Genomic DNA, 23,431 nt, shown 5'->3' with positions numbered 1-23,431 from the left:
TTCCATTCGTATACAAAAGTCCGCCCCAGACTGTATTTTTATTGATTTTGGTTATTTCCCTAGGTTTCTTTTCTATTTATTGTAAGTAACTGCTGTCGCTGAGCGTTCTTTGAATAGCATTCACTTGCTCAAGCCTTTTCTTGCTAAAACATTAACGAGAGCATGTGTCATTCCCGCCGATATCCTATTGGATTGTCATTGGAATTGCATACTCATAGTATCTTTATTTTCTTTCTAGGTTTCGTGCCCATGTCGTCACAATATTCTGTGGATCATACACCATAACCATTTTGATCATTAAAAAAAAAACACTTTGCTACATAAGTTTCACCCAAATGTTTTTCCGCTTTCAAAATCTCCAAGATCTCGATGACTCCCGAACAATTTGAATCCGTCTCCGCCTACGGTATTTGCGTCTCTGTGCTTGTGGCGTGAGTGATCCGAGGGCTTCCGCCAAGGTGAACATGCCCATGCGCCATTTGCACAATGGGCTAAATCGGGGCGTGACACGTGTGGCGTTCACGGTCCATCGCGCCTGACATAGGAGGCATCTATTTTGGGTGACATCTGTCACCAGGCAACGGCGCTCTTCATAGCATTAATATAACAGTAATTACATATCTTTGCAAGGGGTTCCTCTATCATTAGATTGGGGGGGGGTCTGCATTTAAAAAGGGGAATATTAGCATATTCATAACGGCTATAATATCGTGCACAAGTATTTTATATTTCAGGGTAATGAAGCAACTTTTTCTCTTTGGTCTGATCAAAATACAGCACGGCAGTGGCATTGGAGTATTACGATGTTCCATCAACACATCTGCTCTTAATTACTGCAAGATAGATGCTATTTCTGTTTAGCATTGTCATAACAGGTCTGAAACAATGAAATTGTTTTTTAAAACCATTAAAGTATTGTAACATAGATCCTAATTAGCAATCTAGCGGGTATTTGTTTGAGGCAGTTATTAGCAGTTATTATTATTATTAAAAATAGTTTAATAAAGGCAATAAAAAGTTGTAACACAGATGCGAATTAGCATTAGCTTTAAATTAGCAGAACCCTGCTTTGGGCAATTATCAGAGTGGAACTTCTACAAGAAAGGGTTAAAGCAATGTAATTGCTAAATAGCCTTAGCATGAAGGCAGCAGGGTTGTTTTTAGGCTGCTACCTGGTTTATTAAAATAAATAAACTGTTTTTTGTTTTCATGATAACATCAATGCGACACACTGGTTAATTCATAATAATCATTGTGCACAAACTTTGCAAACTATATACATATAAATATATATATATATATATATATATATATATATATATATATATATATATATATATCAAAGGAATTTTTATAATTTGTAACATAACACCACAAGGGTTAAACCGCTCCATTCTTTAGGACAATTTTTGTCTAATTAACTGAACAAAATGTCAAGTCAAGTTTCAAAGTCAAAGTCTTTTGTTATGTAAAATAATTCAATCATTGCAACATAGATGCTCAAAAAAAATAGTATTAGGCTTGCACATTCATTCCATAAGTAACTATTTTCCATTTTTAGAAAAACTGTTTTATAAAATGATTATACAGTGCATGGCGACATACTGCAGATGCTCATGAGCAATAGCATCATGCTAGCAGGGTGGTTCTTTGTTGTTATTTGGCTGTATAAAGTCCACAGAGTCTAATCGTTTTATTCTTTTGGTTTGTTCAAACTTAACCAAGAGTGAAAATAAACAGATCGAAGACTCCTATTTCCATGAACTCTTCAAGAGTTTTCCTTTTGTCGCGTTCAATGACGCACTTAAGGTGCAAAGCAAACATTTGACGGAACGGCGGTGTGCATTTGGAAACATTCTTTAAGTCCGGTCACTTTTAACGCAAGGTAACATTGTACAAGGGGTTAGATAGCGCAGAGATCTTCTGAGAACCAATTTCGGACCAAAGCGCCCAACCGATGATACTTAGCCATACTGGATCACAGCAGTTTTTGGCCTTTTCAGCACAATTGGCCGCAAAGTGAGCTCATTCGCGCGAGCGTTGCCCAAATCCCTTTGAGTCGCTTTTAATGAGATTTTCAAAGGGCCCATCCAGGTGTTGGAAGCGGTCCGTGCACCTTTCGGCTCGCGGATAACAATAACGCTCGCTTCCCGCAAAAAGACCTCCGCCAACGACCGTTCCTCGGATCGGCCGTCGGAAGGAGCCGGGCGTATTTTGCCAACAGAAAAGAGCGCGGTTAAAAGGTTAATATGCGGCGGGCGGAACAATTCGGTCCTTTTCCTTTTCTTTTGGTACCGGCTATCATTTCCGCGCACACCTGCACACAGTCACGGCGCCGTCTCGCTCGCTCCCCTCCCCGTGGCGTACGGAGTCATCCATCCAGACCCGCGGACCATGAAATTAGGTTAAGACGTAAGGCTGTGAATGACACAGGTGCGGATACAAATGAGAACGTCCCGATGAAAAAGCGCGGCTCCGAGACAGCCGATTCGCCGGTCGTTCCGGGCCCCTCGGAATTACATTTCACACCTTCTCGTCATTTTATTAAGCCCACTTCTTCCTGTTGTTTATTAGGAGTCGGGCCAAGATATTAGCATGCGAGGGTTTTTGCTCAAAATCCGATTGGGGACGCAAAAGACCCTGACGCTCGTCTGTGCTCGTGCGTTTCCTTTCGAAATCCAATCGTACACGTGGCCTCATCTTTCGGGATCGGGTCGTCTCGTAAGTAAGATGAACATTGGCATTTTACTGACTTTTAACTGTCTTTGTTTACCTTTTTTGTAAACAACAATGTTATCGTTCTGCCAAGGCAGGTAATGGAAAGTGCCAAATCGCTTCTGCTACTGGTTTAGTTTTCAGATTTTGTGTATGTATGTATGTAGGTATACACTGTATGCTAGCACTACCACTAGCTACCTAGATATCTACTCAACTAGCTATATCTATCTATATATCTATTTATAATCAAAATTGCTTTTATGTGTATGTATATGTGCACATAGTGCATGCTAGTGCTAACATTTTCTATCTATCTATCTATCAATCTATCTTGCTAGCATGCTAGCTATCTATCTATCTATCTATCTATCTATCTATCTATCTATCGTCAACATTGCTTTGTCTATGCATGTATGTACACGTTGTATGCTAGCACTACCATTATCTGGCGAGATATCGACCATAGCTAGATCCATCTATAGCCTATATCTACTTATAATCAAAGCTGCTTTTATGTGGATGTATATGTGTACTATAGCTGCCTATAGACAGCTGGGACAGGCACCAGCAAGCCTGCGACCATAGTGAGGATAAAGCCAATTTCTAATCCTCATCAAATCAATTAAAAGTATAGCACAATCATGTTCATGATTATTTTTGAAAAAAATATTAATAATAAATTAAGCAAACGTGATTTAAGAGGTTTTAGCCTGACAGCAGTGCCAAATTAAAGCCTTTTCAATTAATTATGTTAAAAAAATGACCTCTTACCAATCCAATATATAATTAGCCTGCAATTCAAACATTGGAGCATTAGATTAGAAGGAACTATTTTTTTTTTTAGCCTTATCAAATATTTTGTACTTGATTAATTTGTATTTGTCAATAAACTGATAGATTTAAATGTTTCAGAAAGCCAATTTTGCCTACATACTCGTTGTGTTTTTGTTATGGGGGGGGGCTAGCTCGCTCGCATTGTCTGCAGCCCGTTGCTAATATTCCAGCAGGCAGGCGATGCAAAAGCGGTCGTCGGCTCTGTTTGTTCCAAACGCTCGCCGCGCTTCAACCGCATTGAACAGCTGTTATTATGTGTCTGCCAAAATGCAATTGACTTTTTTTTTTTCTTTTTTCTTTTGCAAGTGTCCCTATTTTTCCTCGACTTGACGTCCGGGCACTCTTTGGCCACTTACCCCAGCTGTAATGCGCGAAAGAGAGAAAAAAATGCCGGCTGTCTCTAAGAGTTGTTTACTGTGCAAAGTGCCAACCGCGGCGCTTTGTACTTACTGGAGGAAAATGGACACTTTTGACATTTCACAGTGGGAATGCTCGCGGCGCCTTCTTTTATGCTTTGACGAGTGACAAGTATCTGCAGTTGACTTTTCGCTTGAGCATATTCTGCCCTGCTCGCGTCCCGCTAAGTCCTTCCTGTGTGGAGTTTGCACGTTCTCCCCGTGCCTGTGAGGGTTTTCTCCAAATACGCCATGCGTCAATAACGGAAGATTATGACAACAAAAGAGGCTTAAGGCATTTTCGGGGTTTCTGCAACGATAGGCAAGCACACGGTTTCCCTGCTATCAACATCCACATTATTGACTTGATACGATTTTTACCGATCCCTTAGGACAGTGCTTCACAACAGTTTTTCAGTGATGTACCCCCTGTGAAATCTTATTTCAGACAAGTACCCGCTTTTTCACACTTTAGAACCCTTCAAACTTTGTTTCTGTCCTCTTTTGGATCATAGAAGACATTTATGAACAAAAAGAAATAACCTATTGTGCACAAAAATAATAAAAATCAATTTGTCAAACCTGTTCTCAAAAATAAATAGTAATAAATAAATATGTGTCCGTGGAAAATTGTTTAACGTAAAGTGTCATCTTTCGGGTTTACAGTAGAGATGTGTTCACAAAAATAAATTACCTTAATTAATAATAAATATCCGGTAAAAAAAAAAAATTGAAATTGACAAAAAGTAATAACAATAAATAAATACTTGTCTAGAGATAAAATATTCAACTTGAAGTGTCCTCTTTTGTGACCATAGTAGAGACCTGTTGACAAAACTAAATCATGCCCTCAATTATTAATAAATATTTTCCCACCAAGAATAATCAACTTAAAGTGCAAGATGTGTTCTCAAAAAGTAATCATTATAACTAAGTATTTGTCCGCAGAAAAATATTCATTTTGGGATCAGAGTAGAGATGTGTTCACAACAACAAATCATTAACAGGTAACGAGAGGTGGCACGCGCGCGACAAGTTGGGTTGAACCATTCTAGTATAGGGGAGAATCTGGCTTTTAAAAGTAAAGAAATGGAATGACCTACTTCACAGAAACTTATATTTTCCTGAAAAAAATCATTCATTCAATAATTATTTGTAAAGGGTTTTTGCATGTTTGTTTGTTTTATTTGAAATCTACTTCAAGTGCCCCCAGGGCTACCCGCATTCCAGAACACCGCCATAGGAATTAGCGGTACGTCAGACGATACGCTCAGCGTCCCCCGACCCGCGTCCATACGAGCGTCATTTTACCGAGTGAATATGAGCAATATACAGCACTCCGTTGGCTGAACTTGCATATCCGGTCGGGGGAAGGAATGAGGCTTCTGGTCTTTTGAGTTTATGCAAAGCGGCCCGCCTATTTGGCCTCAGCCAGCGCTCACTGGCGGCCGCCGTGGCACATAATAAATGCGCCGGCGCAAAGCTACCTCGCCCGCGACGCTCGCACCGATCTGCAAAAGCGAGCGGCCGTTTCACACGCGCCATCTTTGTCCCCGGATGGGAATTGCTCATTTCACCCGGCGGACTCGCCTTTCGGTCACGCGGAAACGCTTCCCGCCCTTTGCGTCACGCTAAATGATAAAGGCAGCGTTTGCCGACGCGCGATAACTTTTTCAAAATCTTTTTGACCGCAGCCTCGATTGGCATCTTTTGCGCTCCGTTTCATAGTTTTTCCTTCGACTGACACCTTCAACAGATACATACATACGCTTGACTGGTGGATTGTCTCCTGCTGGCTAGTAAAAAAAACAAACAAAAAAACAACTGCAGATAAGCCGCACTGGACTATAAGCCGCAGGTCTCAAATCATGAGAAAAAAGTTGCGGCTTATTGTCCGAAAACTGCAGTAAATATGTGTAATGCAATATGTAAAGTATAAATAGGTTTCACTTTGAAAAATCTGGTAACCACATGCGTGAAAAATCCCGGCGAGCTGAGGGGGATTCCACTTTTTGTGGGGGGGTTCGGTCCCCATTAACCATGAAATGTGACGAAACACGGTGGCTGGATTCAATGTCAAATTATATATAATAAAGAGCGGTAGCTCAACTGCTCAAGCACTTTGAATGTTGCCGAGTTTAAATGAGAAAAACGCATTCAAATTTTTGACACCTTCGTTTTTCATAAGTCCGTAACAACCAATACCTTAGGAGAAAGATATCGACTCCAAACTTTCAGAAAGTGGAACATGAATAAATGGAATAGTCTGTTATTTGACGGAATCGTGAATCCAAACACTAACATTTTCCTCTATTTACCCCTTAACTGGAACGCCTAAGAGGGAGCACAACAGCGTTCTCTTATACCGCTTGATGACTTTTTTACAAAACGACAAGTAGCCAATCAAAAGCGACAGCACGCGAAGCGGAAGCAGACCAAAGCGAAGGCCCGACGTCATCCTTCGACCCCATCCCTCAAAGCGTGGGCTAGCGTCGCCCGTCAAGCCGCGCGCTCTCCGATCGGGTCCCGCCGCTCCATCTCTCGGCTGGCGCCGCCTGTTTTGCCGGCGCCGCTGCTCCGTGACAGTCTCATCACACTCTATCAATCAGGCTCGCCGGTCCCCCGTGCAGTCCCGGTCCGGACCCATCAGTGCCAGTCAGTCACTTTGCCATCCGTAACCCCCCCCCCCCTCCCCTCTCCGCCCGAGTCGCAGTCCGCGCTCAACTCGCTCGATTTGATATCGCTTGACATTTTTCGCTGGGAACCCTTAAAAAAAGTCGGCGACGCGCGGCGTGAAATTGAAGCGAAGGCGTCCTTACCTGCCGCGGGCCTCGTGTCGTGACGGGCGTCCCGGGAAAGAGAACTGCGTAAACAAGAGGGACGGACGGGAAAGGGAAGAGCGTGGAGATGAATGGCTTCATCAGCGCCGCTTGTTACCTGAGCAAAGCGCCCGCCCGCCCGCCCGCACGCACGCACGCACGCACGCCACCGTCGCTTTTTGCGCCCAAGCTACGCGCTGCGGCAAAAAGTCGGCCTGGAGCTCTTAAGACTTTTATTGACTTGCTCCGGGCGATTGCGGTTTTTTTTCCCGCCCCCATCGGGCTATTTTCTAGACTGTTCTTGTTGTAAGTGATTAGCAGACTCCCAGCAAAAAGGAAGAAATTTGCTGCGGGTGCAAAAGCATTGATTGAATAGAGTATAAACGCGTCGTTTTGGGTTTTAATCCACACTCAGTGAGCTTTAATTTGGCTCCGCCATTGTTTCAAATGTTGTTGTGCCGTTTTGTTTTGTTGTTTTTAAACAGCAGAGTCAAATGAGACAATTATGAACACGGTGATTTTAGTATTCCCGGGCCAAAGTCTTAATTCCGAGTCAATTTTCTCTATGAATGTCATCTGCGGATGGAAAAGTCACAAGCACGCTGAATATTAAGTTCCTAATGGAAAGACACCATGCGCCATGCAAACTTTAAAGGACGGGTTTTTTCCCCTACCACAATGTAAAGGTTTTTTTTAATGTTTATTGTATTTCTTTCTGGGGATACAAGGCAGAGTGCTGTAATTGTTTGTATATCTGTATTTTATACATATATATATATATACATATATATGTCTTTGTGTATGTGTATGAATTGAAATGGTCAAAGTTCAAGAGGTACATTTCAATGCTAAGAATATGATTATGAATTTTCCCGCACTAAAACTGCAGCGTGCTCATTTGTGCTAAAGCTGCAGTTTAGCTAGCTAAATTTGCGCTTAAAAAGACAGCTAACTAGTTTGCGATTAAAACTGCAGTTAGCTCATTTGCGCTAGACCTGCTGCATGCTTATTTCTGCTAAAACTAGCTAGCTGGTCCACGCTGCATTTTTAGCATGAATAAGCTTTTATTTGTGCTAAAAAAGCATGAAACTAACTTCTGATAAAACTGCAGTCAGCTAATTTGCGCTAGACCTGCTGCATGCTTATTTCTGCTAAAACTGCAGCTAGCAAATCCTAGCTAAGTCTTGTCTTTGTTGATTTGGACAACGTTGTAGAGTTTTGTGATGGCATGCAAAGAGTAAAGACGTACACTGGAACAGCAACGTGTGGTTTCTTCTCCTCGCCACAGCTAGCTACTTTGCGCTGAAACTACAGCAGGCTAATATGAGCTAAATCTACAGCGAATAATATGCACCGAGGCTGCAGCTAGCTCATTTGCGCAAAAACCGCATTTAGCTTAGCTTTTGTCTTTGTGAGCGACCGTACATACCGCAGATGAGTTTTTCCGCAAATAGCCCGGGGCGGGTTCAAAAAAATTGGTGAATTTGAGAATCGCGAAGCGTAAATACGCCGGGATTACCGTATTGCACCGACGGCCCTCGCTCGGCAGCAGCCATATTTCATTACATGGCAATGAAGCTTAGGAGGCAATCAAGCATATTTAGCTGTCCTCGTCTCACACCCGCACACACACCCACGCCGACGCACACGCGCGCACCCCCGCGCCCCCTCCCAAAGCAATTATTACTCCCCATTTTTTTACTGTGCCTCGCCATGGGGAAAATGAAGCGCGGTACTTATCAGTTCAATGCATACACAAGTGAGTGGGACGGAGGGCGAGGAGGAGGCACGTGCCGGCGCTCTCGCCGGCGAGCGCCGCTCGCCATTAGCCGCGCGCCGTCAGCACATTTAGGGGCGGCCGGCGAAGCGGCGGCGGCGGGAGATACAGAGAGATAACCGTAAACATGTCACCAAAAATGCATTGTTATTTGCATTCATAGCGGGAGGAGGCAAATTGATGCGGGGTCAGGCGGGGAAGGTGAGGGTTTATGACCTGCGTATTGGGCCGCCGTCTGCGCCGCTGATCTATGGGGCCGGCCAGCCTTGTCGGGCTTTACGCCCGATTATATTATCGCCGCTGACGATCGATGCGGGAAAAGGGCGAAACCCAAAGTGGGGGGCCTGGGTGACGGAAGCGTGCGAAGGCCCGTGCCCGCAAAACATTGCGGGCGGGCGGGCAAATTCAACTGAAAGGACTTACGAACGCGGTCGAACTGATTTCCGAAACTTTCATTTATAAATTGCAGGTTTACGACACTATTTCTTGCAGTTTGTCAATTTTATTTATTGTTAAAAAAAATAACATAAACCTATTCTACCTGGATTTGGAATGATATGTATTGCAGTTTTACCTTGACAATATATATATATATATATGTGTGTGCGTGTGTGTAAATATTCTATTGCGTTATGGGGGAAAAAGGCTGTTTAGCATTTTAGCAGCCTGCCAAAATAGCATTTTTTTTTCCACTTGTGTCAATACCCAGTAGAATTTTATCAGGGGAGGATATGTTTTAGCATTTAGCCAAGAAATACAATGAAACATATCTGCAAGTATGTTTGGATGTATTTAAATATGTGGATTTATTAACACATTAACACATTTGCAATAATTTTATAAAGAGTTTTCCGGTCAAAAATATTTACTCCACATTAAAAGCTAAAAAAAAAAAAATCTGCGTGCGACTTGTAATTTTGTCATGAAATGGACACATATCGCGTTTTGTTCCCCAAACGCTCAGAGTAACACTTCCTTATGATCATTATTATTATGAATAAAGCGGGCTTGGAGCCTCCTGCTGATGGCTGCCATTTCTTATCGCTCCGCCTCAAGAAAGCACTTTTGGAGGCGGCGAAAATGGAAGGATGGCGTCGCTCTTCAAATTACGTAAGCTGCCGACCGAGGTCTTTTCGCAGATATGTAGAAAATGGAAAAAGTTCATCTTTCCGAATGCGGCGTTTGGAACGTCGGCTGCGTTGGTGCTGCTTCCGCTAAGCTTAGGCGGCTTCAACTAACACGCTCCATCTTTTTCTTTTTTCGTATTTCTGCAAGAGGCGCTGTCAGAATAAGAGAGAGGGGAAGGCGGGAGACAAAAGCACAGCGGGAAAGGAAAATGGGGGGGCTAAGAAAAGGCGAGCAGACATGGGCCACGGCACCGACAGATGGAAAGAACGCGTGTGTGTTTTGTAGAAAACACTGCAGATGCGTTCGCGCTGCATCCAAATAGATCGTGCGCTTCATCCGAGCTTCAGTGAAAAGTTCATTTCAGTGGCTAATTCATTGCGGCTACACTGCCATCTAGTGGGGAAAGTGGGAATGGGGAAAAGGGGAACGAAAAGGTGAACGCTTTGGAGCGGAAGTTGACTTGTAAATAAACACGATGATGTTATGAAATCACATTGAGAGGCATTTGTTAAAAAAGGGCTACATGTTTTAAAAAAGGACATTTGCATCTTGATTCATTTCATTAACATGTTTCCAGAAAAAATGTGTTTCGATGGATTACTGTTTCAGAAAACACACGACGTATTTTCTCTATTTTTATGACGTTTGAAAGAAAACGTTGCTTGAAATCTGACTAACTAGGTGGCATTCAAAACAACATTTTTTGGATAATTTTACATTTTAATACAATTTTTGTTTTATTTTTTGCTATTTAAAAAATACATACACCCATTAAACTGTATACACTTAATGGAACAATAATAGAACCTATATATATATATATATATATATATTGTCATTGATAGTAAAGCGAAAAGCTTTGAAGCATTGACCATAATTTAAAATCCTGCTGAGAAGACAGCCTATTAATTTTTGTGTCCACATTTGTTTTTGGTATAGTGTATATCTTTCGACTGATCTGAGCTTAAGTCCTTATGTGCTCAGCAGAGGACTTTGCGACCTTTCCACCGACGTCTCATGTTTTAGGGTGGTATGGAATTAACTTTGCTGTCTTGCTTGGACAAAATGAACCGAACGGTGGACACCAATGAAGGAGATGTGTCTCAGGAGGACATGCACTTAATTATCCAATCAATATTTCGTTTGTTTAAAGCGTAATATATTTCAAGATGTATAAAAAGCGACTTTACTTGAGCAAATGGCGCCATCTTGCGGCTACTTTGATTTAAAAGCAACCATTGCGCAATCCGCGCGAGGAAGCGAGCTGTAGAATTTCCTGTCACGTGAGCAGCCCCTCACGAATCGCACACGCCACCTCAGTAACCCCGACGCACACTCGCCAGTAGGTTCCATTGAAATGAGCTTTTATTAGCTCTATTGTACACATGAAAAAAATGATGAGCTGCCACCGAGCCTTAACAGCCCGCTCTGCTGATTTACATGATTAATTTATGCAAATGAGAGCAATTGGCGCAGGGGCGGCAGATCACCCGATTAGCCGCAGCCCAATCCGGTGCGATGCTAAGAGTTGTTCAAATGGAAGAATGGAAATTCGCTGGACATGTTCAAGTGTCCAATATTAGAACTAATATACAATATTTTCTTCATGATGTAATCTTTCAGTTTTGAAAGACGTTTACTGAATCTTGGTCATTCGATGTCACGTGCGCGGTATATGTTTGACATGAAAAGTACTGCAGGCACTCGGGATCGGCAAATTGTCGAAAAGCAAACACTGGAAGTGGGTGGCATTTGGAATTTTTTGACAAAAGTGGACCTACTTACCATAAATCAAGGCTGGGGTCACGCAGGTGCCGACATGCTGTCCCCGTGGAACCAACGCGCCCCCCAGGGGGAGGGGCTAAAGCAGGACTATGCAATGTCGCAATAACTGATTGGATGAGACACACAAAAAAGTGGACATTCACTCGAAAAACCAAATTACAGTAATACTTCATTTGCCATTTTCAGCGGTGAAATGTAAGTCAAATGCATTGTCTAGAAACGATTTGAAAACGCCTCGTCTTGTGAAAGTCAGAAAAGACTTGAGCTGTGATTGGTCGTTATCTGAGCCTTGAGCACAGGTGACGTCATTCGGTCAGCGGCAAGTGGCTAAATCGTTTCATTGTCAAAATATTCCGTTCCGGTCTTATTTGGAGGCATTGGAATGCAATTGCAATCTTGGAATGGTTTTACCACCGCACGCAGATTAGAAATGACCAATTAGAAGAGTAGAAAATTGCCATGAATTTTGTCAAGTATTTAGACAATTTTGGGTCTTTTATTTGCAAATCGTTTTGGCAGCATTTTAGCCTATGGATTGCAATCTCCGAGCAGTGTGATAAAAAACAAAATAATAATAACAATAAGCTCCCTGGTGTCAGCTCCCTCGTGCCTTCTTTCAATGATTTCCCTTTGACGTAAAGATGGTGGGATCAGTCCTTGGTATCGAATGGGTGACCATGCAAGTCGAATCCAAAAAAGGTGTGTAACAACATACATCCTTACTTTGTTTTGCGCTTTAAATTGGTTTAATGGGTTTACCGCCACTTTAATCATGAAATTGAAAGAAGAACAAAAAACAAACCTCAAAGTGATCCGATTAATGGCTCGGTCCTTTTTAATTCCTCAAAATACGATTAAATGTCAATAAAACAAATATCAATAAAATATCATTCCTATTATTAAGGAAAATGCCAAAAACGCATTCCCCCTAAAAATGAATGGCATGACGTAATTTGAAATTATAAACGCAGTAAGAGTTTACAACCACTAGAGGTCACTGCAGCATCGTTTATGTATCATAATCTGAAGCCTGTATAGATTAAACCAGGAAATAAATTACAGTATATAAAGCAGTAAAAGAAAAAAGTGGTTCTTTGTATAAACATGTCATGACAGTTGGGTAAAAGTGACCCAAAAATTGGGTCGACCCTTTTTAAACCCATGATTAGGGATATTTTTGACCCAACCGTTTTGATGGTGAGTGTAAAAGGTTCGTTGGGAGCCCTGGCATAGAACAAAATGATCAAATAACTACTCAAAATACGATAACTATGTATTTCTTATTAATAAGGAAAAAAAATGTCAAAGAAAAAGGCATTCCCCAATATATGAATAAACGCAGTAAGAATTTACAACCACAAGAGGTCTCTTTATGTAGCTTAACCTGACGCATGTACGCATCGATAAAACAACAAATACAAAAAGTAACCGAATTATTGGCTCGGTCCTTTTTAGACATGCAATTGGGATTTTTTTATTTAATTTTTGGCCCGATCATACTGCATATTTTTGACCAAACAAATCCCCAAAATACGATTAAGTATTCGATCAACTACACTTCCTATGAATAAGGAAACGTATCAAAGAAAAATGTGTTTCCTCAAATAATCGAATGAAATTACAAACTCAGACAGCACTTATTTCCTTTAAAGGTCTCTGCAGCATCGTTTATGTGTCTTAAGCTGACGTCTCTGTGCTGAGACCATAAAGTAAACTGCGTAATAAATCAAAGAAAGAAAGCAAACTCGTACAAGAGTAAATATTTAAAAAGAAATAAAACAATGGCTCTTACCTATTTGGAATAAGAGTTGCTATCACTGCCTCGGATGAAGAAAACTCCTCAGAACTTCCCTGCAGAAACACAAGCAGACATGTTGAAAAGTGTGATACGTTTACTTTGTTTGCCATTCAAGTCACTTGAAGGGTGTGATTAAAAAAACCCGGTGTGACTAACTCTTGTGCACACACTTTGCAAACTATACACTGCATTTGTTTTCCTAATTTTGTATAAACTTTTAAAGGCGTAACAATTCTCCTTGTTTATGAGTATATATTTTTTTCTTCAACCACCCAAATTGTTCTATCCATACCTTGTGGTTCAATTTCTTAACACCCAAAAAACTTGAAACAATTTAAGACATATCCATGAATTGGTCTGTACTGCCACCTACTGTCGAGGTGAAACACGAGTAAACAACAAATTTTCAGTTGGCTATCATAGTTTGACCGCCGCTCAAGGGAATGTTGCAAAAATGGCAAGGAAATCAATGTAAAATCTCCTATTAAAATGCATCTCAAAAACTGTAATTTTCAAAGTTTTATATGGTCCAAAATTTGGACGATGATTATTTTTGCGATCAAAATCTTGCACGTCCACCTGCAGTCACATACAAATGTTAGAACTGTTGCATTTTGAAATGTTCTTGATTGTTTCATGGTATGCTAAAAAAAATAAAAGTAATTTCAGTCATTTGTAACATAATGGCACAAAGGTTAAGCGACATGTGGCGAATTAGTCATCGGCCGCCTTCTTCGCATGCCAAGCGCTTCGGATTGAGCCAGCACATCCGGCAGCTTTCGTTTGCTTTTTTTCCGCTGCAACATCACAGCCCACTTTTGAGTTTGACACCATTGTGTCGAAAAAGGCCGCGCTCAGCTCATCGCGCTCAAACAAGGCGGCTCCAAATGAACAACAGTAGGGGCGGCGGCGGCGGCGGCGGCGGCGGCGGCGGCGGCGGCGGCGGCGGTTCTGTTCCGGCGCTTTCCCGCCCTGCCTGCCTGCCTGCCGTCACTAGAATATTCATTATGCGCTACATCCGTTGCGCAGGTTGCTCAGAAAAGAGGGTGGAGGCTGACGTTGGAGACTATTTTGGGGCCTGAGTATTTCGTTGCACGAAACCAATCCCTCACCCCACCCAATTTTTTTTAACTCTTCCTCCAGTGCCAAGCGGTATGTAGAAAGCAATTTCACACATTTTTCAATGCCAACAGAATATCGTGGCCAAAAGAAGAAAGACTTTCATTCCTCACTTTGAATTGCATGTAGGTAATGGCTACGTTGAATGTGTGGAAACACTGTCATCCAATGGTCACAGTTGTCACTACAGGGCCAAATCGCCTTATAGTAGGCCAGCATTAGTTAAGGGTGACAGTTCCTCTCCATAAAAAAATGATATTTGACCAGAATTGTATTATTTATTATTGTTGTTACCATTTGAAAAGACGAGAATGAGTTAAGGAGACATGGCCCAAAAGGAAGTCAACCATTTCGGTTTGAACCATCCTCTTTCTCCGAGAGCAATACAAAGACCATCTTGGCCGATACGCTTGAAAAAGGTAGGACGATTTGATGTTATTTCATTATTTATATGAAACTGTGACACCAATTTTTGACTGAGTAACTCATTGGAATATATCTGCACATGCGCTTGAACATACTTCAAAAAGTACAACAAAAATGAGAAAAAAACATTTGAACATACAACAATTGCAAATACTTATAACTTACTTTTACATTTTTTTCCCATAGCGCCAGTGTAAAAGGAAAGTTCATTTTTGAGTATATGTCCTACATTAAAAAGTAAGTAAGGAAAACTTTTTTTATTCCCATAATGTCATGGCTTATAAGTATGCACAAGTCAATACCTAGACATTATGGGAAATGATTATACATTTTTAGCATTTCGCTTATAAGTACACTTGAATATACTTGAACACGTTTCAAATTACTTGTAGTCTAATTTTCTTTTATTTTCTGTATTTTATTATTGGGTCATCCGATTTTCCTTTTTTTTTAATTATAATATGTATTTTTTTCTTTCATTTATAGAAAATGGGGGTAGGTAAGTTGTGAACTTCTTCCTACTCCTTTGAACATATAACTGTACTTAAGGTCATTAATATATGTTGATTTTGAACCACAAACAGGAAACGGAGCAGAAAGGCACTTTTTGCCACCGCGCGCCAGGCCGACCAAACTTTGACCACTCGCCGTAAATCAGCAAAGTGTAATACGGCAGCTCCGCAAGGTTTGCGTGATTAAGGTCCCGCCCCATGGGATCCAAAGGCCGACGCGTCGGAAAGTGCCAATATCGCTTTCCCTTCCGTACGCGGATGTTGGGGATAAACGCGGCGAGCGGAAGGGCGGCGCGAGAGACGCGGAGGCTAACGGGCCGACGGAGACGCCGCCAAGGAGGATGCGAAGCGGGGAAACGCAATTAAGCCAAAGTGAAAACCGGGAGCTCCGCGCGCCACTTTCAGGAAACCCGATACCTCTTTTTCCCCCCTCTCTATTTTTAGCTTCCTACCCCTCGGAAAGTATCGTCCTCTTAAATACACATCCTCTCCTGCCGCCGGATCGCCTCACGTTGTTACGGCGGCGGCCTTAAAAGCTTTTGTCCCATCGATTTTCAACCGGATGGGATGAAAGGATCCGGGTAACATTAACGCGCCGGGCGGCGATAAATGCCCGTTCGCGCCCCCCTCTTTCATGGCCAATAGTCCAAGTCATCGTCAAACGTTGACGCCCGTATCGGATGGCGACGGCGGAGGAGCATGACTGATCCGCCAGCTACATAAGCCGTGTTTTTGTGCATTTTTATATCGCCCGTATTCTTACCTCCTTAAAAATTGCCGTAATAGTCAGAAAGCGGATGTCAGTTGACTGTTAGCAGCCAGTGACTTTTGCGGCTAACAGCAGCTAGTGTTAGCTGAGGATGTCATGCCATTATTTTCAATGAAAGAAGCGAGCAGACCGAACCGCCGTCCGAGTTCATCCTTGTTCACACACCGGAATATGACTAAAACGGAGAGGATGATGGAAAAGTGAAGAGTGAAGAGTGCACCGGTTAGAGAAAACAGAAAGCGATTCCATTTGGCTTGCTTATTAATTGTAGTCTTTTGGCACATAGACACATTCGTGAACTAAGTGAATCGAACGCTGCTCAACATGGGGTATTTATGGTCAAATCAACTTGAGCAACATCCCGAGGAAAAGAAAGCGCATTCGACCTGACGCATTCGCTGAGCGCTCACAATGCGCTTAATCTGGCTGTACTAAATGATGGTATTACGAGGGCTATTTACCGGAGCGGGACGTCAGTGAAGGCCTAAGTGTGAAACGCACCGACCGCCACTGCCTTTGGGTGGAATACTTCACAGGACAAACGCCGGTTATTATGGCCATAACGATCAGAGCTGTATTTATCAACGTCCCCAGGTGGCGGTTTTGGGCTCGCCATCACACACCGGAGTGGCTGCACTTACTAAGCTCGGCCACTAGTCCGTGCTATTGCTCCTCCAAAGAACAGCATTCCTCCCTTTGCCGGTTGACCCATTTTTACTCCCTCACCTGCGCCTCCTTCCCCGCCTCGCATTGTTAATTAGAAACGGGCATGAGAGCGTTCGGGGGGGGGGGGGCTCCCATACGTCTGGGTCATCTTCGCAGGTTGTTTGCTGAGTGGGCAGCGGGAGGGAGAAAAAACAGAGCGCTTGGAGTAGCGCCGCAAACAACGAGGATGGGATGGGTTGGGTTGGGGTGGGGGGGTGGGGGGGGGGGGGGGGGGGGCACGACGGCTGTTTGGAGTCTCGGGAGCGACACACACGCGCTCGCCATCCATCTTGCCCGTTTCATTTTCACTTCTCAGGCCAGAGGAGCGCCGGAGCCGTCTCCGAGGAGTCCGGTTAATAATGTGAGACAGAGTGGATTTAATTAAAGGACGGCCGGAAAGGTAATCACGGAAAGGAGCTTTATATTGCAAGCCCCGTTTTCAGCGTAAGGCGGGGACGGCGTAGGGCCGTGTTGTGGGATCAAAACAAAACAGACACTATACGGCGTCGCCGTCGGGCAGAATCCAGCCATTTTGCATCAATTACCGAACGCCGCCTCGTTTAAGCTGCTCTTAATCTTACTATGATGTCCTTCTCTGACCCGCCACGTTCATTTGCGTCCACTGTCGCGGACACTGATTTTGGCCTGCATCTTTTGAATCATTGGAGATACCCTAATAAGTCCTGGTGCCTTCAGTAGAAGACATCATGGCCTTTCCAACGATATCTCACTGGTTTTGGTGGATTTTAGTCACTTTGCTGTCTTACTAAGACAAAAAAGGGACACAAAGTAGACATAAATAAATAGGCTGGTTCTCAGGAGGGGGTACTAAAATCATGCGCCATCGTTAATGTATGAAGTTGTGAGAAAAAAAATCCATTTGAAGTGGCAATGAACAACTTGAAGCAAGTCTGCTGGGCCTCTTTTTTATTTTTTTAAATGTCTGCGATTTGAGGTGAAGTTCAATGCTGCCATCTAGTGATGCAAGACAAGGCAAAAAAAATGCAGGGAGACAGTAAAATTTGTCATAAACTCAAGCCAAAATGCATTTTATGTCAAGTAAGACTAATACCATGTCTTATTTGTGTCCATGGAAACAATTTATCAACTATTTTAGCCATTAAGGATTTTTTTCAATGATGTACCCATGGCATTTTTTTTTCATTTTTGGGAAGAAAAAAACCTGCTTTCTGCCCCCCCGTGTCAGATTTATTAAATATTGGAACTACATTTGTTGAGATATCGTATATCGTATTTTCCTCAGCAACTCTAAAAGGCAGATTGTGTAACACCATCTGTTTTATTTCTGGCTCGCCAGCCGCTTGTCATAAGATAAAGGCATATAACGTTTTCCAAAGATGTCACCATCACATCAGTGAATAAGTTGATTGGTGTTCCAATTAATTTGCTCTTCATTTGAAAATGTACTGTTACTGTCAATAAAACGCCTTCAATTACATTTTCTGATACCAGCAGAAACCTCAAAATTTCACACACACCCCAGTAGTGCCTTAACACGCCCCCATTTGAAAAGCAACGATGGTCTATGATGTTGCGCGTAATACAAACATTTAAGAGCCACTAAATGTAATGACGTTGATGTTCTTTTCTCATTTTTGTCAGCGTTTTTTTTTTCAAGTGAAGGAGGAAGAAAACTTGACAGCGAGGCCAAATAAATTTCCGTGCTGCCTTCGCGGGTCCGTGACACACCAGAGTGCACATTGAGCTGTCACCGGCAAATCAGAACAAATACCCCGTCCGCCGTCACAGCGCGATCGGAAAGCGGAACAACATGAAAAACGTCTCCGGGTGAAGGATCGAACTTTTGGATGAGAAACATGATTGCATGATTTAACGGAATGTTTATGACCGGCTTGAAGTGCATCACACTCTGTATGAAATGTCGAATTAAATAGTAATATAAATACCGGGAACACATTTTTTATTGTGTTGCAGTCTGACCATTTTTTGGGTCCTGTTTTTCCACATCATTCTCGCAGTATTTTAGTCAAAGGTCGGCAAACTTCTGGCAGTTTGATAACTTAAGTGGTTGTGCTTTGTGTCATTTTGACATGTTTTCACCATCTCCATGAATTTTAAGCCATCTGGTGAATGCTTTCCCTTTGATGCGAAAATGCCTTTCATGTAGGGCTACACCATTATGGCCAAAATAATAGTCAGCGTTATTTTGGTCAATATTGAAATCATGATTATTAATCACGATTATTCATCATGTTTGGTCAAAAATGTCTATTTCGTGCCCTATTTTTTAACAAGCAGTATATCAAATAGGCTTCAAGGCTCAATACTTTCAAATAATAATAATAAACTAAACTAAATAAGTAAGCAATAATTAAGACATATTCACTCAGCACCTGGCAAAACTTGGCACACAGGGCAACACAGCTAAATGACTTGCTGAGTGCAAACCAATGAAAAAAATTAAACCTATTTAGAAACAAACACAATATTTACTTTGAAGCAAATTTGAACGTTTTGACACAGAGACGTGCATTTTTATGTATTCTTACAATAATTTTCATACGGCACAAGCTCAAGGGGAGACGTCAGGTGGCTGTTAGCAGCAAGTGTCTGTTGCAGCTAACAGCAGCTTGTGTTAGCTGAGGATGTTATGCCATTATTTTCAATGAAAGAAGCGAGCGGACCGAACCAACGCCCGAGACCGTCCGTGTTCACACACGGGAAAACTACTAAAACCCAGAGGATCATGTAAATGTTATGATGTCTCCAGCTGATTCAATTTAGTAAGCAGCCGAGCGCTTCGGTTAGAAAACGCGGTTAGGAAAGGTATTGGCAAATACACACAATCATAAACCAGGAAAAACACGGATGCTGCGCAACTTTAGCTATTTATGCTAACATTAACTCAGACCGCGTAGCAAGGAAAAGCAAAAACAACAGCTTTGAGTGCATTCAGTTCCACTGGTGAGGCGTTCACTGACCATTCACAATGTGGGAAATCTGACGCGCACTGAACTTAACATGCAGGAAAGCTATATCTTTCACAAGAAAATACCAGCATTTAAGCCCCAAATGAAGGGTGCGTCTTATACACAGGTGTGCCTTATATTTGGGGAATTGAGTTACTTCTTTAACCTTTACTTTCTGGTTTGGCATTTTTTTCACCAATGACTGGAATTGAGAGTGTACACACGCGCCAATAATAACAAACATGCAGGTGGTGTTTACCTGCATTCGCATCACATTTCGCGACGATTCAGCATTTTTTCATTCCTGCTAGCGTTGATAATTTGCAGCGCGTGTCGAGGGAGAATTAAAAAGCGCGCTGCTTCGAATTTGATTTGGCTCGGTGCGGATGATGTCATGGTTTTTTGGCATCTCGCCTGTCGTTTGGTATTCCCGGCGTCCCAGCGCAGGTCGGCGACCTATCTGGCGTTTGCACACGTCTCCGCTCTTCCTAACCGCCATAAAACCCGGCACATTCTGACAAAATACATAAATAATCAAGATAAGATCAAATATGCGGCTCGGTGGTTGCTATGGCAACCCCTAAAGAGCTACACGTAGGTAAAAATAATATTGCTTTTACGGAGCGGCGGAGACACGGTCCGCTGGTGATACTACAGAAGACAAAGACTTTTCTGATTTTTATATATATATATATATATATATATATATATATTTTTTTTTTTTTTTTTCCCCCCAGCTATATTGATTGCCATTTTCATAGGTTCTTGAAAAAGGTCAAGGGAGCCACTGGGGCGGCGCTAGAGAGCTGTAGATATGTCACTTAGACATATTTCCTGAAGACCAACTAACAGTTTTCTTATCTGTCGCTGCTGGCTTTTTGTGGCATATTGGGCTTTAAGAAAAGTGCATAAAAGAATGAAAATAGACTTTTCAGCCAAATGCTCTACAGAAAACTACAATAAGATAGAATCATGTTTTCACTCACAGATGGTCCAATGGGCTTAACGCAAAGCTGATGTTAAAATCATGCTGTTTGCTAAGGCCGGCTGTGTTAACCAAGGCACATGAAAGAGCGAGGGGGGGGGGGGGTTTTGGCTTCCATCCCAACAGCCAGATGAGAGGGACGGCGGCGAATGCGGGGACGGCGTATTAAATATGAGGCCAACGCCGACAGGCTCCGAGTTTAGCATAAAAAGTGGAAGCGTGGGGTAAACAGCTCGTCTGGCTGGGCCTGGAGGCTCTTCCAATTTTTTTTTTTTTTTTTTGAAAGCAAGAACTATTTGCTGTGGGTTTAGTGCTGTTATGCTGCCGGTCAAATTGCCTCAAAGTTACACCCAATCATGAGGCCTTTTAGCTCATAGAAAACGGAAAGAAAGAAGTGGCAAATGGAGGAATACTCATTTCTAAGGTTGAAAAAAAATAAATAAAAAATACATATATACTGTATATATGTATGTATGAACAAAGCTCTCTTTTGCCTGCTTCCCTGCATCCTTGACGCATTTTTGATACGAGGATGCATACTTTACGTATCATTGCGCGTCATTTTTTTGCATCACAATATTAGTCATGGTCCATTTACTCTTTTATTCAGCAAAACTTGGCCAGTTACAAACCTTTACTTTTTACAGGGGTTTATACAGGTTACAGCTTATTCTGAATCTGAAATAAAGTAAAATGCCTAAATAGATAATAATATCAATAATACACATGTCAATCCTTCTTCAAACTGGAAACATTTTGACCAACAAAAATGGAACAAATAAATGTCAATTTCATCTGGAACATTAACACTAATTGCTGAAATATTCGAACTAGAAAAAATGGTATGTCAGTGTCGATTTTTTTTATAATCACATTAGACATGAATTTAATTTTGAAAAAAAAAAACTATACATTGTTGACTTATTGAAAAAGTTTACTTTGACAATGAGAGCGCCACTGCACCACCTGGTGTCATAGATGTGCAATTACACTTCACAGCCCAAAAGCAAAAGGTGTTTCCCTACTTGCCCCCTCCCTTTCATTGTATGGTGCCCCAAGAAGGACTGTTTTAACCCCTCGGTGTCAATTTGGACCCACTTTGGGCCATTTTGCTTGACTAATCTACCAAAAAGAATGAAAAAAAAAAACAGTAGGAGACAAAAACTTTCTGGAGATCAGCAAATCCGGTCGAGGTTCAAAACAACAGGACGCACGCTTTCCTAAACGCTTGCAGATGGGATTTATTTGATCGCAAAGTTTACTTTGGGGACCCGTGCCACTATCGCCAGCCGAATATGCGGGGCGTCGCAAATCGCTGCCATAACTCTTCGCGCGTGTGACAGGGGTAAGCTGGCATATTTTCGCGAGCTTCCATCGACCCGCCGCCCCGTTGTCCGTTCGGAAGTGAGACGGCGGGACGGGGACGGCGCGCGGCAAAGACGCCAAAGGGACAGCGACAAGCACTTAGCCGGTCCCTCGGCGACCAATCCGATTTCCCTCCTCTTATCTAAAGTGACAACAGGGACGTTTGGCCACACGCACGCACGCACGCGCGCGCGCGCGCACGCTGGCGCACACGCCCGAGGCCCATCCCGCATTATCTCCAAGCGTAGCGGCGCCACCAGCTATCCCAGTCTCCCCGTTTCCTCCCCGGCCTATCTAAAAATACGGCCGAGAGGGCCGAGTGGAAAAGCGAAGGTAAAGTGACAAAACGTGAACGGCGGCAAGCAGGAGGCGCTAATGAGGTATCGATCGTCCCGAGCCCTCCTTGCATAAAGCGCCATCTGCGCGCCCGGCGCCACGCTCGGATTTTCAACAGAGAAATGTTAATGGAGCCACTGCTTTTTTTTTTTAAACTATGGAAGCCCAAAAGCGGCTAATATTATGTAACCGCATGAATATGCATGGGAACACAAACAACAGACACATGAAGGACATGAGAGCAGCTTGGATTCCTTCTTTTTTTTAGCATTTTCATATACAGCAAATGCTCGGTATTCACGAAGGGGGAAAAAAAAAAAAAAAAAGACAAGCCTGCCGCAAGACTGATATTCTATTTGGATTGATTTCTTTACAGTGCTCTGTGACAAAATTGACAAAAAATAAACAAGAACGTAATAACAACGCGTGCTCCCCGCGTAGAATCGTGTTACATACGTGTCAATATTCCAAATGTCAATTTTGATAAAAATAGGTCTCTCGGCTATAATTTTTCCACACGGAATCCAAAACAGATCCGAGATGACCAGAACTTGGCAATATTCCACTTTGGCGAGTGCGTCCGCATTTCAAGAGTGTTCGTTAGGATGCGAAGCCTTGAAAAAAAAAATAAAAATACACGGACTGGGTCAGCGCTAAGCCTGCGCAATCATTTCTTTTTATAATTCGACCATTTCAAAATTAGCGAAATCGTGAAACTGAGATTTTTCATCTCAGTTTACCATATTTATTAACTACGTTTAAACAAGTAACGCACAAGCTATCAATAGCATTATTTTGCACAAGCTCGGTTTGAGTTTCAAACCTTTTCCATCACAATATAGTAATCCTCAGAGTAATAATAATAACTCAAATCAAGACTCTCAATAGCATAATAACTCCATGTCAATATGACCAATCTTGTTTAACTGTAAACACACAAAAGAAGCTTACTTTATCAGTTCGTTCCCTATCTACCAATCCCAATCTCAATATTCATCCATATATAAGG

General features: G+C 42.3%; 1 protein-coding gene across 4 annotated transcripts in view; it reads right to left on the bottom strand.

Moving 5' to 3' along the window:
* ptprda (protein tyrosine phosphatase receptor type Da) overlaps positions 1-23,431 on the bottom strand; it is a 292,760-nt gene that overhangs the window by 176,308 nt on the left and 93,021 nt on the right. For 2 of the 4 annotated variants that reach the window (XM_088424682.1, XM_088424666.1), the window contains exons 5-7: positions 13,249-13,307; positions 11,457-11,562; positions 6,767-6,810 (exon numbers count right to left, since the gene is read on the bottom strand). The gene's annotated coding sequence lies outside the window, so the exon portion shown is untranslated. Of the gene's footprint in view, positions 1-6,766; positions 6,811-11,456; positions 11,563-13,248; positions 13,308-23,431 lie in introns of those variants that run through there. The other 2 variants (XM_088424683.1, XM_088424686.1) reach the window with 2 other exon arrangements.

The sequence above is a fragment of the Hippichthys cyanospilos genome, chromosome 1 (assembly GCF_059441005.1).
Source record: "Hippichthys cyanospilos isolate Australia breed blue-spotted pipefish chromosome 1, RoL_Hcya_1.0, whole genome shotgun sequence".
In the NCBI taxonomy this organism is placed as follows: Eukaryota; Metazoa; Chordata; class Actinopteri; order Syngnathiformes; family Syngnathidae; genus Hippichthys; species Hippichthys cyanospilos.
This window is presented reverse-complemented; position numbering and strand designations above follow the sequence as displayed.